Source organism: Microtus pennsylvanicus, chromosome 5 (assembly GCF_037038515.1).
Source record: "Microtus pennsylvanicus isolate mMicPen1 chromosome 5, mMicPen1.hap1, whole genome shotgun sequence".
Classification (NCBI taxonomy): Eukaryota; Metazoa; Chordata; class Mammalia; order Rodentia; family Cricetidae; genus Microtus; species Microtus pennsylvanicus.
This window is the reverse complement of record NC_134583.1, coordinates 87622331-87638628: the sequence shown is the minus strand read 5'-3', so window position 1 is coordinate 87638628 and position 16298 is coordinate 87622331.

The following is a 16298-nucleotide window of genomic DNA, read 5'->3' as shown; positions in this document are numbered from 1 at the left end:
ATGCAGAGAGCGGCACACACACACGCGCGCATACACACACACGTGCACACACACGCGCGCGCACACACACACGCGCGCGCACACATACACACATGCGCGCACACACACCACATGAATGTCTGAAGCCATGGATGTGGAAGTTGCAGATGCAGAGGGCGGCACACACGCGTGCGAGCGTGCACATACACACACCACATGAATGTCTGATAAAGCTCCAGCCCACAACCTGGCAAGCACCTTCCCTGCTCAGGGCAAAGTCCAGGCTGGGTAGGGCCGTCACCTGAGCTGTGTAGGCGAGCATGCCTCTGATGTGTGGCTATTTTGAGGTTTCCTTTCACTCTATTCTGCCCTGCACCCTCCGCCTCCCCGAAACTCAGCATTCTTGCCATCGTAACTGTTGAGCCTTTTCTCCCATTTACTTGTTATTTTTTTGTTGTTTTGTTTTGTTTTTTGGTCTTGTTTTTGTTGATTTTTTAAATTTCTTAGACTACATTATTTATGGGGGGCACCTTTGTGCCCCATGCATGTGTGGAGGTCAGGGAACAACTTCCTGGAGGTGGTTCTCTCCCTCTACCTTGTGAGTCCCAAGATCGAACTTGTGCCACTACACAGCAAGTGCCTCTGCTTGCTGGGCTATCTCACTGACCCCTGTGTGAGGCTTTGAATGCTCAGCTTTATCTCAGACTTTACATGCCCCGAACAAGAACACCTTGAGTGCCAGCTGCCTCTGTCGGAGCCTTTGACGGAAAATGAGAGGCAGCAGCCACAGGCTCACTGCCAAAGACTTGAAGCAGCTGCCCAGGGGTGGGGAATGTGAGTGGGTGTGTGAAGAGGCTGGCACCTTTCCTTACACCCAGCTGCCAGGTGGCCTGGTATGCTCCCAAGCCCACATCCCCACAGGGCCATCTCAGGTCCTGCCTCCCCGGGAACACGGGGTTCCTGGGGAGAAGCTTCAGGAGAGAGTCTTAAACAGTTCTAATTTCATACTAGACAGGTCGGGAGGCTGGATATGGCCCTCTTGAGTCTCAGAAAGCTGCAGGGGCTCCCACTCACCACCCTTGCGCCCTGTGGAAGTGAAAGTGGCCTCAGAGCCTCTGGAACAGGAATTATGGTGGTTGTGAGCCACCATGTGAGTGCTAGGAAACAAATCCAGGTCCTCTGCAAGAACACAAGACATTCCCTTACTGCCAAGCCACCGCTCCAGCTCCCAATGTCTGTATGTGTGTGTGCATGGGCGGTGGGGGGGGGTTGTTTGGTTGTTTTGTTTTTTAAGAAAAAGAGGCAAGGAGACAAACTGGTTCAAGATACATCAAAGGTTCTAAAAAAATCAATGGATCAATAGACTACTTAAAAAAAAAACCAACCTAGACTAGACTAGAAACCAGGAGTCTGGCTGTGGAGAGGGCTCAGGGGTTAAAGTGCTTGCCAAGCAAACACGAGGACCTGAGTTTGTCTCTCAATCCTTAAAGCCCACAGTAGAAGGAAAGAATTGATTCCAAAATTGTCTTCTGACCACCACTTGTATACATATACACATGCACACACACAAATAAAATAATAATACAAAAATAAAATAAAACAAAATAGGAAATACCAGTCAGACATGGTGGCCCACAGTTTTAATCCTAGCAGTAGGGAAGCAGAGGCAGGTGGTCTCTGAATCGGAGCCCTCCTGGTCTATGGAGTTCCAGGCCAGCCTGGTCTACCAAAAAAAAGACTAAAGTCCAAGTGTGAAAAGAAAGTAACCAGCACGACCTGGAAGCCTCAGGGATTTGCCCACGGTGGAGCAGAACTGCAGGCCCTTGTGCTCTCTTACTGGAGAGCTAGCGGAGCTACACTTTCATGACAATTTCTGTCTTTTGTTTTTAATATAACAGGGTACAGAGTCAGCCCTCCTTATTGGTGGGGTTGACATATGCGAAGTTAACTAATTGTGAATAAAAAGATTAAAAATAGCCGGGCGGTGGTGGTGCCCGCATTTAATCCCAGCACTCGGGAGGCAGAGGCAGGCGGATCTCTGTGAGTTCGAGGCCAGCCTGGTCTAGAAGAGCTAGTTCCAGGACAGGCTCCAAAAGCTACGGAGAAGCCCTGTCTCGAAAATAAAAAATGAGAAAAAGATTAAAAATAATAATCATCCACACGGAGCATGCCTGGACTCTTTCTTGTCCTTTTCCCCTGGGTCTGGGACTGACTCAGCTGGCAAAGCGCTTGCTGCACAAACTCAGAAACCCGAGTTTGCTCCCCGGCACCCACATTAAAAAGCTCTGGTGGTGACGCACACACCTCCATCCCTCTGCTGAAGGTAGCGACAGCCAGGCTAGCGAAACTGGAAAGCTCCGGGTTCCATAGAGACACCGCCAAACACAAGGTGGAAGGCTAGCCCACAACAGCTCAGCAGTGAAGTGTGAACCCTGCAAGCCCGCTGACTGGAGACCAATACTGGGAACCCACAGAGACGCAGGTGGAGACAAGAGCTCACCCAGAGGCTCATGGGCCAGCTCGCCCTGAGAATGTGGCACAGTGACCAAGAGAGACCATGCTAGACAAGGTGAAGAAAACACTGACTCTCTCTCTCTCTCTCTCTCTCTCTCTCTCTCTCTCTCTCGCTCTCTCGCTCTCTCGCTCTCTCGCTCTCTCTCTCTCTCTCTCTCTCTCTCACACACACACACACACACACCCTCACCAATATACCTACATACAAATGAATACATTTTAATATATTTTTCTGATTAATTTTGTTTTACATATATGTGTGTTTGCCTGTATATATGTGTACCACAAGCATACATACTCACAAGGAGTTCACAAGTGTCAGACCCTGGAACTGGAGTTACAGATGGTTGTGAGGCACTACGTGGGTTCTGAGCACTTAATCTGGGTCCTCTGCAAAAGCAAGAGTGCTCTTAACCACCAAGCTACCTCTGCCTCCAATATATATATACATATATATATACTAATAAGCATATATACTTATAATAAAAAACAATTGAGGAAGATGCTGCTGTCAGACCGACGCCCACATATTTTTCCTTATATACACACTAATGACAACATAATAAAAGCTATTTATGTAGAGCTCCATTGTATTTGTTGCTGTAAATCGTCTAGACATGATTTAAGGAAGCGTACTGAAGGATGTGCATGGGTTATATGAAATACTATGCCTTTTTTAAAAATAGTTAAATTTTTTTTTTGAGACAGGGTTTTTCTGTGTAGTCCTGGCTGGCCTGGAACTCGCTCTGTAGACCAGGCTGGCCTCGAACTCACAGAGATCCACCTGCCTCTGCTCCCCCAGTGCTGGAATTTAAGGAGTGTGCCATCACCTCCAGTTTACTGTACCATTTTATACAAAGGATATGTGCATCTGAGGATTTTGGTATCTTGGGAGAGATTGTGGAACCCGTTCCCAACAAATGATGAGGGGTTACTGCAACTATATCTTCTGTAACGTAATTTTTTTTGGGGGGGGGTGTTGGTTTTCAAGACAAGGTTTCTCTGTGTAGCCCTGGATGTCCTGGACCTCGCTCTGTAGACTGCTGCCTGACATAGGATTTTTAAATAAGGTGCCAGGTGTGGTGTACACACTCTTCTTTCTCTCTCTCTTTTTTATTTATTTATTTATTTTTATTTTTGGTTTTTTTCAAGACAGGGTTTCTCTGTAGCTTTGGAGCCTGTCCTGTAACTAGCTCTTGTAGACCAGGCTGGCCTCGAACTCACAGAGATCTGTCTGCCTCTGTCTCCCAAGTGCTGGAAGGTACACACACTCTTAATCCTAGCACTTGCATTTGGAGAGCAGAGGCAAGTGGATCTCTGTGAGTTCGAGGCCAGCCTGGTCTACAGAGCAAGTTCCAGGCCAATCAGGCCTGTATAGAAAGACCTGTCTCAAAAAAAAAAAAAAATTAAATGAGGAGCTAAGAGAGATGGTTCAGCAATTAAAAGCACCATCTGCTCTTCCAGAGGTCTGTGATTTGATTTTTCCATGTAGAACTTCACAACCATCTGTAATTGCAGTTCCAAGGGATCTAATACTGCCTTCTGGCTTCCTTAGGTACCAGGCATGTAAGTGGTACACAAACATACACACAGACAAAAGCACCCATACATATAAAATAAAATTAAAATTAAAAAATATAAAAATTAATGAATTTCCCCATCATCATAAAAGGAGCCTGGGGCCCAACAACCGGCCATCATGACACAGGTGCATCTATGGGATAACACAAGATGCCATTCGTAGGAGGGAAGTCTCAAGCCAGACATGGGACAATGCAGAAACAGTACATGGGATCAAGATGCATTTCAACCAAGTTCTGGAGGAAGATTATCCATCAGGCCTGTTAGGACAAGACCGTTCAGACAGATGGCAGTGTCCCAGGAGAGTCTGAAAACGCCCTACATAGTGGAAGAAAACAGTGACCCAATCCTCAGGGACTGTGACAGTCAGGTCCTGACAGACTGAGTAGAGCAAGGTGCTGCCCAGGCTGAAGAACCTAAAGCAGCCCAATCATGGGGGCACATGCCTACAATCCCAGCACTTGGAAGGCCAAGGTAGGAGGATCAAGAGTTCAAAGCTAGTCTGGACTACACAGTAAGATCCGGTTTCCTCCAAAACAACAGAAACTAAAATACAGAACCCAAAGAGAGGAGGCAGCCAGGAAGCAACCCTCAGGGACAAACTTGGTGCTGTGCAAAGTCTGTTCTACCATGACGGTCCAGGCAAGCCTCAGCTCTGGATGCTCTCTGGGTATGGATTCAGCCTGCTACAGAATGAAAACACTGGTAGGGAGAGGCATGCACAGATCCACAGAACCCACACAAAAACCAGGCCACCTGCCAGTTACCCCAGCACTCAGGAGGCAGAGGCAGATGGACCTCTGTGAGCTAAAGGCCAGCCTAATCTACATAGCAAATTCCAGGCCACTCGGGACTATATAATGAGACATTATCTCAAAAAGAAAACCAAAACAAACAACCAAGAAAGGGAAAGGAGGGAGGAAGGGTGAACTGGTGCCCTCAAAAGGGAAAGAAACAGAACCGGGCGGTGGTGGCTCACGCCTTTAATCCCAGCACTTGGGAGGTAGAGGCAGGCGGATCTCTGTGAGTTCGAGACCAGCCTGGTCTACAAGAGCTAGTTCCAGGACAGGCTCCAAAAACCACAGAGAAACCCTGTCTCGAAAAAAAAAAGGGGGGGGAAAGAAACACAGAGAGGCAGAAAGGTTCATGGTTGTATTCCAGGAATTTTGTTGGAGCAATGGCCCCTTTCCCTTTCCTTCGTTTCCTGGGTACCAGTTATTTTCAGACCATTCAATTAAATTAAGACTGTGAGGTCTGACCTCAGTCGATGAGGAAAGGACACAGCCACTGTCTGAGTTAGAACAAAAACCAAATGAACTTCCTGTCTTTGTGTGTTCACTCTTCCCAAGCAGACTCTCACCATCAAAAGTACAGTTTGCCCTGCCAGCGCTTCAGCTGGAGTGATGGTCTCTTTCTTTGTGACCCTGCACTTACTTCTAATAAAGCCTAGAAGGTGTTCCATCCCCTGGCACTGGAGTTACAGATGACTGTGAGCTGCCATGTGGTGCTGAGAATCGAACCTGGGTCCTCTGGGAGAGCAGTCAGTGCTCTCCAGCTTTGTTTGGGCATTTTCATCTCAGAGTAGGCTGCAGACAGAAAAGGGGAAACTGTATGGTACTTAGGCTCGTGATAGTCTCTGACCTCTGACCCTGTTCTTTATGACTAACTGGTGGGTTTTTTTTGTTGTTGTTGTTATCGTTTGTTTTGGTTTTGGTTTTGATAAACCTACTCTGTGGGTCCAGTTAGCTTGAACTGGAATTCTGGGATTCGTTCAGGGCTAGGGATGACTTCTCAGAGGTAGGGAAGTTGCCAGCAGCCAGCCAGATATTAGCAGATTTTGAAGGTCATTTAATCATAAAAACAGAATCCCTCATAATCAGCGTCTTGTTAACCAGGCCCTGAAAGTGCAGGGTTTTGATTTCTGGAGAAAAGAGTGAAGTCTGCGGGTTGGAGAGATGGCTCAGTGGTTAAGAGCATTGCCTGCTCTTCCAAAGGTCCTGAGTTCAATTCCCAGCAACCACATGGTGGCTCACAACCATCTGTAATGAGGTCTGGCACCCTCTTCTGGCCTTCAGGCATACAGACAGAATATTGTATACATAATAAATAAATAAATATTTTAAAAAAAAAAGAGTGAAGTCTGCATCTTGTCCCTAACCCTGGGTGGACATGTGACTTTCTAACTGTCCAAAAGACCGTGAGATTACTATAGCAGGAGGCTTTCTGGTGAAGAATAAAGACATAATTTTGGGTGGGTGGATCTCTGTGAGTTCAAAGCCAGCCTAGTTTACAAGAGCTAGTTCCAGGACAGGCTCCGAAGCTGGAGAAACCCTGTCTCTGAAAACAAAACAAAAAAACAAACAAACGAAAACAAAAGACATACTTTTGGTTCCTCCCTAAGTTGAATTAACTCAAATGGGCCTGTCAGTCATATGATCAGGAAAGCTGTCTGTCCCAAAACTTTTAGTATTATTTGGGCAGTGTTAGTGCACGTCTTTAAGCCCAGCACTTGGGAGGCAGGAGCAGGTGGACCTCTGTGATTTTGAGGCCAACCTGGTCTACAGAGTGAGTTCCAGGACAGCCAAGGCTACACAGAGAAGCCAAGTCTTGAAAAACAAACAAACAAAAAGGAGTGTTTTTCTCTACAGCAACAACCCCTCTGATCACTGCCTGCTCCCAGCCAGGAAAGCACTTTGTGTTATCCTGTGACAAACTCTGCCTGGCTTCTCTGCAGCAGGCTGTATCTCATCTGAATTCACTGCACAGAATTAGCAGGGACTAGGTTCCTGCAGGCCAGAGCAGAGTCCCGGGAAGTTAGTGAGCTGGGTGTAAAGGAGGAGCAAGAAATAGGGGTACACTGCCACGTGGTATAAAAAGTGACAGGCTGGTGGTGGCTGGGCAGGGTGGTAGCACACGCCTTTAATCCCAGCAGGCGGACCTCTGTGAGTTCAAGGCCAGCCTGGTCTGCAGAGCGAGTGCCAGACAGGCTCCAAAACCACAGAGAAACCCTGTCTCCAAAAACCAAAAAGAGAAAGAGAGAGAGACAGGCTGCAGCCGAGACCTGGGCTTGCTAAGAGGCAGATGTGGTCCTGTAGGTAGGAGACTGAAAGGAACCCAGCAGGAAGTCAAGACACACTGCACTATGATCCCAAAGAAGCCACCCCCAAGACAAGCCGGTACCCTCCCCTATAAAGTTGTATGGGACCTCAGATCCACCACCCTCAGAGAGGTCACAGTTGGGTGGGGCTCCCTGCCCAGTGCTCCCTTTAAACTCCTCCAGGTTTTCTATTTTTGCAGAGTTCTCAGTTCCTGAGTGGGAGGCGGTAATAAGAGCGTGGGAGAGGGAATACTGCGTCTCTATGAAAAGACTGGGTCTCGATGGAGGGCTTTTTCCTTCTCAGTCCTCAGTGAGAGGTGGGGAGCACTTCCTCCTCCATCCAGAAGAAGTACTGCACTCGCTGCATTTTTTAAAGAAAACATTTATTTAGTCAGGGGGTGGCTGGGGTGGGTGGACATATGCCATGGTGTACGCGTGGAAGTCGGAGGACAACGTTTGGGAGTCAGTTCTCTCTACCGTGTGGATTCCAGGGATCAAAGCCAGGGCATCAGGCTTGGCAGCAAACTGCCTGCCCCGGGGGCCATCTCGAAGGTCCCTCACTGCACTTTTTCATGCTCTTAGTTCCTCTCTGGGTTTGCTGGCTCTCCAGCTTGTAACTGATGATACTGTTATTACTGGTTTGAATCCCACTGCTGCCATCTGCCGTGCTTGGTCTTGGCCATACTTCCTAGGCTCTCTGTGCTTCTAATGTGTAAATAAGGGCTGTTCAAGGAAACCTGGTCATGGAGATGCTGGGAGGATTAAATGAGTCAGAACTCGGCCTGGCACATAAGGATTTTGTGTGTGGGTGTGCAGGTTCTTGAGTCTGTGTGTGTGTGTGAGAGTGTCTCGCTACGTGACTCAGGCTGGCCTGGAACTCACTACGTAATTCAGGCTGGCCTTGAAGTCAGAGATCTGCCTGCTTCTGCCTCCTGCGTGCTGGGATTAAAGGTTTATGCCCCCACATCTGGCTCTGGTTTTAAAATACTGACCAAGCTACTGCTAGATGATGGCCAAAAGCACCTAGAGATGAGTAAGACATGACGTCGGCTCTTCAAACAGCCAGGATCCAGTAGGAGTAGCACAGGGTGAATCATTCCAGAATAGACTGCACGTGACTGTGCTAGTGGGCGGGTACCAGCTCTGCAGGAGAAGGGGGATCTGCTTGTCACTGCAGTCACAGAAGCCTCACAGGACAGCTGTCCTGGAACTCACTCTGTAGACCGGACTGGCCTACAGAGACTCACTTGCCTTTGCTAGCATTAAGAGCATGTGCCACCATACTCGAGGTGCTGAAGGATGGAGAAGAGTGTGAGCCCCCTGGGGAAAAGCAGGCCGAGGAAATCTCAAGTAAAAGGAACTACACTGAGCAGAGTGTGGAGACAGAGAGGGTTCAGTGTCTAGGGAGCAGTGACTGGGGCACTCCCGCTGCAGCTTCTAACACGTGGCCTGAGGGATGAGACGCTGAGGAGCTGAGTGACGGGAGAGGAGAGAAGGGATGTAGCAGGGCCGTTTACCCAGGCGTTCTTGACTTACCCAGACACTTAGAGACTATGCTATGTATCTTCCAGGCTAGAAAGAGAAATCACAGAGCCCTAGAAATGACCGTCAGGAGGACTCTTCCATATGTGTGTGTGTGTGTGTGTGTGTGTGTGTATAAAACTTGTATATGCACACATGTATGTGTATGCTCGTGTGTGCAGGTACATGTATGTACACCTGTGTGTGTATGCATAGGAGGGTCAGGGACCAGCCTCAGCTGTTATTCCTCAGGTGAGTCTTCCACCTTGGTTTTATTATTCTTTTAGATTTATTTTTAAATTATGTGTAGATGTATGTATGTGTGTGGGAATGTGCATGTAAGTGCAAGTGTCTGTGGAAGCCGGAAGAGGTGGCTGGGTCCCCCAGAGCTGGACTTAAATTGTGAGTCACCCAACAAAGTGGGTGCTGGGAATCAAATTCCAGTCCTCTGGAGGCTGGAGGCTGGAGGCACAGCCATGTTCTTAACCACCAGGCTAGCTCTCCAGCTTCCCACTTTGGTGAGCGAGTCTCTCACTGGCCTGATGTTCACCAATTGGATCGGGCTGGCTGGGCAGCTAGCCTCTAGGATCTGCCTGTCTCCACTCCCCTGGGGCAAGCATTACAAGTATTGCTAGTATTAATTACCACACTTAGCCTTCTTCTCGTGTGAGTTCTGGGAATCTAATTTAGGTTACACAGTTGCATGGCAAGCATGCTACCCACTGAGCTGCCTCCCAGGCCCCCTTTCTCTCCTCCTCCGTGGGAACACCTGTGCTGACTCTCCAATCCCTCCTCATGGGAAAGGTGACAGCATAAATTCTGGAGTGGTCACCTAACCCAAGTCCAGGTTCCAGCTCTGATGTGCAGGGCAGACTGGAACCCAGAGGTGGGCGGTATACAGACAGGGCATCAGGATGGAGCTGGGGGTGGGCAGTAGCTGAATCTCATTACCCTCGGGTCTCCTGATCTCAGCCATGAGCTCATGCCCTTCTGTCTCGCCAGGCTTCTTCTGGCTCAGCGCTAACTGGTTGACCAGACACCCTGCAGATGACACCTGTCACAATTTGGGAAAATTTCCTAAATGTCACCATTTTCATCTGCTTTCTGTTGCTTACTGTAAATTAAAGGCCATATTGAGAACAAAACAGGGCAGGATCTGAAGCCAGGATTGTGGGCTCCAACAGTTCCAGGGTCAGAGTTACACACTTATCTGGAAACAGCTCGTCTCTGAGCATTTTGATAATTATGTGAAATAACGAGCTGGGAAACCTTACACCGAGGCAAACACTATACACATTTCATTATTGTTTGTTTTGTTTTGAGATGGAACCTCTTATAGGTCAAGCTGGCCTTGAATTTCTGATGCTCTTGCCTCTAGTAGCTGGGATTACAAGTGTACCACCACACTCTGGTGTGGGAAGTCCTTCTGTATATGTGTTGCTTTTATTGGTTAATAAATAAAGACTCTGTTTTGACCAGTGGCTTAGCAGAGTAGAGCTAGGCGGGAAAACTTAACTGAATGCTGGGAGAAAAAAAGGCAAAGTCGCGAGACACCATGTAGCCGCCAGAGGGGAAAGACATGAGCTGCCAGATGGAACCTTGCTGGTAGGCCATGAACCTTGTGGTAAAATACAAATTAATGGAAATGGGTTAATTTTATATGTAAGAGCTAGCTAGCAATATCCTTAAGCTATTGGTCAAACAATATTGCAAAATATAGTTTCTGTGTGATTATTTCGGGAGTCTGGACCACTGGGAAAACGAACAAGAGGCCTCCGCCAACAACACTCTGCTCCTAAATTTTATTATTATTGTTTCAAAGGGAATATGAAGAGGAGTAGTAGTGTCTCCCACCTGCTGAGACGTGCCAAGCCCTTTCAATTCACCCCTTGTCTGTGAGAGGTCCAACAACTTCCTTTGCATTCTATAGATGAAAGCATTGCCAGGGCAGGGAGCCCATTCCCTGGAATGGAATCAAGTTCATGTTTGCCTGCTTGACCTGAGAGGTGAACTTGAAAACTATAAAGCTGGGTTATCAAGGGCTATAAGGAAGACAAGTGACCCCAGGAGCTAAGGCAGGATCTGGGAAATGGCCAGCTGCTTATCAGAGCATTGACCTTGGAGCCCACATTCCAGTCTCGCCTCCAGAGCTTAGTAGCATGGGTTTGGCCAGTCTTTCTTCTCTGTAGGTCAACCCCACACAACAGCTCCGTGGGTCTGACAAGGAGCCCCTTGGGCCTTTTCACCTGTGTTGCCCCTGCTTTTCCTGGAACTGGCAACAGGGTCTGAGGAGCCTGACCCAACACATGTCCAACTTACAACCTAGACTCTTTTTGTTAGTATTACATTTTATTTATTTAACTTGTGTGATTGTGTTTATGTGTATAGGCCTGTGTATGCAAATTAAATGTATGGAGGTTAGAAGATAACTTTTGGGACTTTACTCTGTTCTTCCACAAGGTGGGCTTGGGATGAAACACAGTGATCCGGCTCCGTTGCCTGCCTGGTCCACAGCCTGGATTCCTTTTTGTTGTTGTTTTGCAAAATTCAAGAAGTCCTTGTTTTTTACTGCTGAGTAGTACTCTAATATGTATACATTCCATACTTTCTTCATCCATTCTTCCATTGAAGGGCATCTAGGTTGTTTCCAGGTTCTGGCTATTACAAACAATGCTGCTATGAACACAGTAGAGCATACACTTTTGTTGTATGATAAGGCCTCTCTTGGGTATATTCCCAAGAGTGGTATTGCTGGGTCCAGGGGTAGGTTGATCCCGAATTTCCTGAGAAACCGCCACACTGCTTTCCAGAGTGGTTGCTTTTGTGAATTTTTTGAGACAGGATTAGCCCTGGCTGTCCTGGAACTCACTCTGTAGACCAGGCTGGCTTCAAACTCAGAGATCTGCCTGTGTCAGCCTCTTGAATAATGGGATTAAAGGTGTGCGCCAATGTTTGTTTTTAATTTGTTTAAATTACTAATTACTAAGACTAGATATTTTCCCCCTTCTCTCTCTCTTTTAAGGAAGGCAGGGTGTCACCATGTCACCCTACTGGCATGGAACTTACTATGTAGACCAGGCTGCCCTCAAACTCACAAAGGTCACCATAGTCTGAGTACTTGATGAAGAGCTTGCAGGGGGCTTACACACAGTTGGGGACCAAGCAGAGTGTGGACCCTCAAGGCAGAGTGCCCTCTGGGAGCAATCTCTGTGTTATGGTAAAAATAAAATGCTGCAGTTCCCCGAAGGACACAGAGGCCAGAAATGCTGCTGTGGCAGTGGGCAGCTGGCATGAGACCACGCCACAGGTCCCCCATGCAGGGAACCATGCAGTGGGTGAGAGACAGAGACCTGGATAAGCATGCCATGTAGAGTGAGGTTGGATATTTATCTAGTGGGTTATGGAAGGGAAGGGGAAAGGGCATAAAGGGAGAAAGAGGAAGATCGGAGAGAGAGAAAAAAAAGAGAGAAGGGGGGAGGAGCCACAACAGCAGCTACCTCTTTGAGAGACAGACAGAAAGGAAGAGAGCTCAGGCCTGGAACAGAAGGAAGATCTGCCTGCCTCAGTGGTGGACAGGGAGGGAGTGGGTGGGGCTTGTCTCTTAAAGGGACAGGACAGACCATTACACTCTGTGCCTGGCAGTGGGAGAGGTGTTCCTAGGCCCTGGTGAGAGCTTGGTCCTGAGCGTGTCTCAGGTCCCCAGTGTCCCCACCAGTGAGACCTATGTATTCCTTCTCATTGTCCACTCCAGGATCCAAGCTGCACCTCTCCCTCCTCTAGACTTCATTCATTTAACACGCATTCGTTGTGAACCTATTCCATGTGCGGTGCTATCTCTGATAGCTGACTCTGTCCCAACCTCTACCAGGAAGACCATCAAAGTCTGTCCTAGCACAGAACTGAGCACAGGGACTCTAGCTAGGAGTAGAGGACACACCTGTAATCCCAGTATCAGGAGTTCAAGGACAGCCCCAGATACTGGAGAGCTGGTCTCTCTGGTCTCAAAAAAAAAAAAAGCCATGCAGTGGTGGAGCACTCTGGAGGCAGAGGTAGAGGCAGGTGGATCTCTGTGAGTTTGAGGCCAACAGGTCTACAGAGCAAGTTCTAGGACAGGCTCCACAGCTACACAGAGAGACCCTGTCTCAAAAAAACCAAAAAAGAAAAGACAAAAACAAAAAGGAGCTGAGTGTGGCCTTTAATCCTGCAAAGGCAGGCAGGTCTCTGTGAGTTTGAGGCCAGCCTGGTCTATATAGTGACTCTGTTTAAAAACAAAACAAAACAGGACTGAGAACTCAGTAAACTGAAACACTTTGCAGAGAGGTGACCAGCATGCTAGAGTCTTGAGGTGGAAAATGGCTTGGCAGGGTGTCAGGAACAGAAGGTTTGGGAAGTGGGAACCTGGTAGGTGGGAGGGATGGTGCCATGATGGGTGAGAAAGGCCAACAGGAGCAACTCACCAGGGTCTATGGACCGCAGAAGGAGCCTGACTGTGTCCAGGGCAACCCTGTGGCTACACCAGGTTGGAGCATCTCACACATGCAGAGAAGTGTATGGTGCCGTGGGACTTCACACGGGGAACACATGTGGGAGACTGGCCCTGAGACCCAAGCTAGGAATAGCACTCTAGAATCCTGTCTTAGTCCACCAAGGCATAAGAGAAATGTAAGTCAGTTCTGAGTAGTGTCACATGACTGCAATCCCAGGAGGCCGAAGCAGGAGAATCAAGAGTTCAAGTTCAGCCTGAGCGTGACCCTGTCCTAACTAAAAGGAGAGGGCCAGAGAGCTGATTTACAAGTAAAAGTACTTGCTGCCAAGCCCAATGACCTGAGTCTGAACCGTAGACTTTCCACAGGAGAAAGAGGGAACTGACTCCTGTAAATTGTTCTCTGACCTTCAAATGCAAGCTGTGGCACCCGTACACGTAAACACACAGGCAAATAAAATGCAGTTTTTATTTCTCTCTCTCTCTCTCTCTCTCTCTCTCTCTCTCTCTCTCTCTCTCTCCTTTTTTGTGACAGGTTTTCTCTGTGTAATAGCTCTGGCTGTCCTGGAACTTACTTCGTAGACCAGGTTGGCCTTGTATTTCTTATTTTTAAATGTTTGTTTTTATTTTTAAGTTATATGTATGCCAGGCATGGCGGTAGATGCCTTTAGTTCTGGCACTTGAGAGACAGAGATACAAGGATCTCCATGAGTTTGAAGGCAGCCTGATCTACATAGTGAGTCCCAGGCCAGTCAGCGATATAGCAAGAGCCTTTCTCTAAATCAGTGGTTGTCAATCTACAGGTCATGACCCCTCTGGGAGTCCAGGAGTCGCATGACAGATGTCCTGCATATCAGATATTTACACTATGATTCATAACAGTAGCAAAAGTACAATTATGCAATAGCAATGAAAATAATTTTACGATTGGGGTCAGCACAGCATGAGCCCGAGGAACTGTGTAGTGTTTGCGGCATCGGGAAGGTTGAGAACTATCTCTCTAAATAAATGATAAAAGATAAAAGGAAGAGAAACAGGAAAAGTAGCTTCGTGGGGTTTTTGTTCATAATTTTAAAAACTCAAAGATTGGGGGCTGGAGAGATGACTCCAATCTCTGGTTAAGAGCATTGGCTGCTCTTTCAGAGGACCCAGGTTCAATACCCAGCACTTACATGGCAGCTCACACTTGTCTGTAACTCCAGTTCCAGGGGGTCTGTCACCCTCACACAGACAAACATGAAGACAAAACACCAATGCATATGAAATAAAAATTTTAAAAAACTTAAAAATCAGGCCGGGCGGTGGAGGCACACGTCTTTAATCCCAGCACTTGGGAGGCAGAGGCAGGCGGATCTCTGGGAGTTCGAGGCCAGCCTGGTCTACAAGAGCTAGTTCCGGGATGGGCACCAAAGCTACAGAGAAACCCTGTCTCAAAAAACCAAAAAAAAAAAAAAAAAAAAGAAAAGAAAAGAAAAAAGAAAAATCAAAATTGGATGGCACCATTGATTTTGTCTCTGGTGAGGGCCTCCTAAACCATATCATAGCAAGTGCTGTTATGGTGTGGGACAGAGAGATTACAGGGCAGGATAGAAAGCCCAAGAGACCAAGCAGGGGAGCTCCTTGCTATTTTATAATATTCTCAAGATACCTGTCTTAGTTAGGGTTTCTATTGCTATGAAGAGACCATGATCACAGTAACTCTTTTTTTTTTTTAAATATTTATTTATTAGGTATACATTATCCTGTTTGCTTGTATGCCTGCAGGCCAGAAGAGGGCACCAGACCTCATTACAGAAGGTTGTGAGCCACCATGTGGTTGCTGGGAATTGAACTCAGGACCTTTGGAAGAGCAGGCAATGCTCTTAACCACTGAGCCATCTCTCCAGCCCAACTCTTTTTTTTTAAAAAAAATATTTATTTATTATGTGTACAATATTCTGTCTGTATATCTGCAGGCCAGAAGAGGGCACCAGACCTCATTACAGATGGTTGTGAGCCACCATGTGGTTGCCGGGAATTGAACTCAGGACCTTTGGAAGAGCAGGCAATGCTCTTAACCACTGAGCCATCTCTCCAGCCCTCACAGTAACACTTATAAAGGAAAATGTTTAATTGGGCTGGCTTATAGTTTCAGATACTTAGTCCATTTTCATCATGATGGACATGGCAGCAAGCAGACGGACATGGTGCTGGAGAAGGAGCTGAGAGTCCTACATCTTTTTTTTTTTTTTTTTTGGTTTTTCGAGACAGGGTTTCTCTGTGGCTTTGGAGCCTGTCCTGGAACTAGCTCTGTAGACCAGGCTGGTCTCGAACTCACAGAGATCCGCCTGCCTCTGCCTCCCGAGTGCTGGGATTAAAGGCGTGCGCCACCATCGCCTGGCCGAGTCCTACATCTTGATCCCCAGGCAGCAGAAGGAGACGGTGTGCCACACTGGGTGTAGCTTGAGCATATGAGACCTCAATGCCTGTCCCCACAGTGACACACTTTATCCAACAACACCATATCTACTCCAACAAGGCCACACCTCCTAATGTGTCACTCCCTGAGCCTATGGGGTCATTTTCTTTCAAATCACTACGAGGACTAAGCGGGATTTCCTGGGAAACACTTTAATCCCTTCTAAGGGCAGTACCCCCATGTAGCAGCCCGCCTACAGTACAGGCTATGTGCTATGGCATGGTTCGCGAGTTAGACAAAGGTCTGGAGATTGAAATACACACACAGCCAGCCAAGGATGCTCACTTTATTGCGGTCCAGGGCAGCTTATACAGGGTCTCTTTGACTAATGGCCATGCCCTAACTCTCAGGTGCAAGCCCACCAGAAACCACTCACCTGCCATCAGGAACTCCTGAGGGTCTGTGCTCAGAGCAGTTGCAAGCATAGAAAAACAAGTTGTCTACTCCAGCAGGGAGGGGGTCACAGGAAATTCAGGGTCCGGGGATCCATAGTCTCCAACACCCCCAGTCATCTAACAGTCCCCTTTTGTTGGAGTCTGCTAGTTCATTTCCCAGCCATCCTGACTTGAAACAATCATACAGAAACCATATTATTTGCAATACTGTTTGGCCAATAGCTTAAGTGTATTTCTAGCTAGCTCTTATATTCTAAACTAACCCATCTC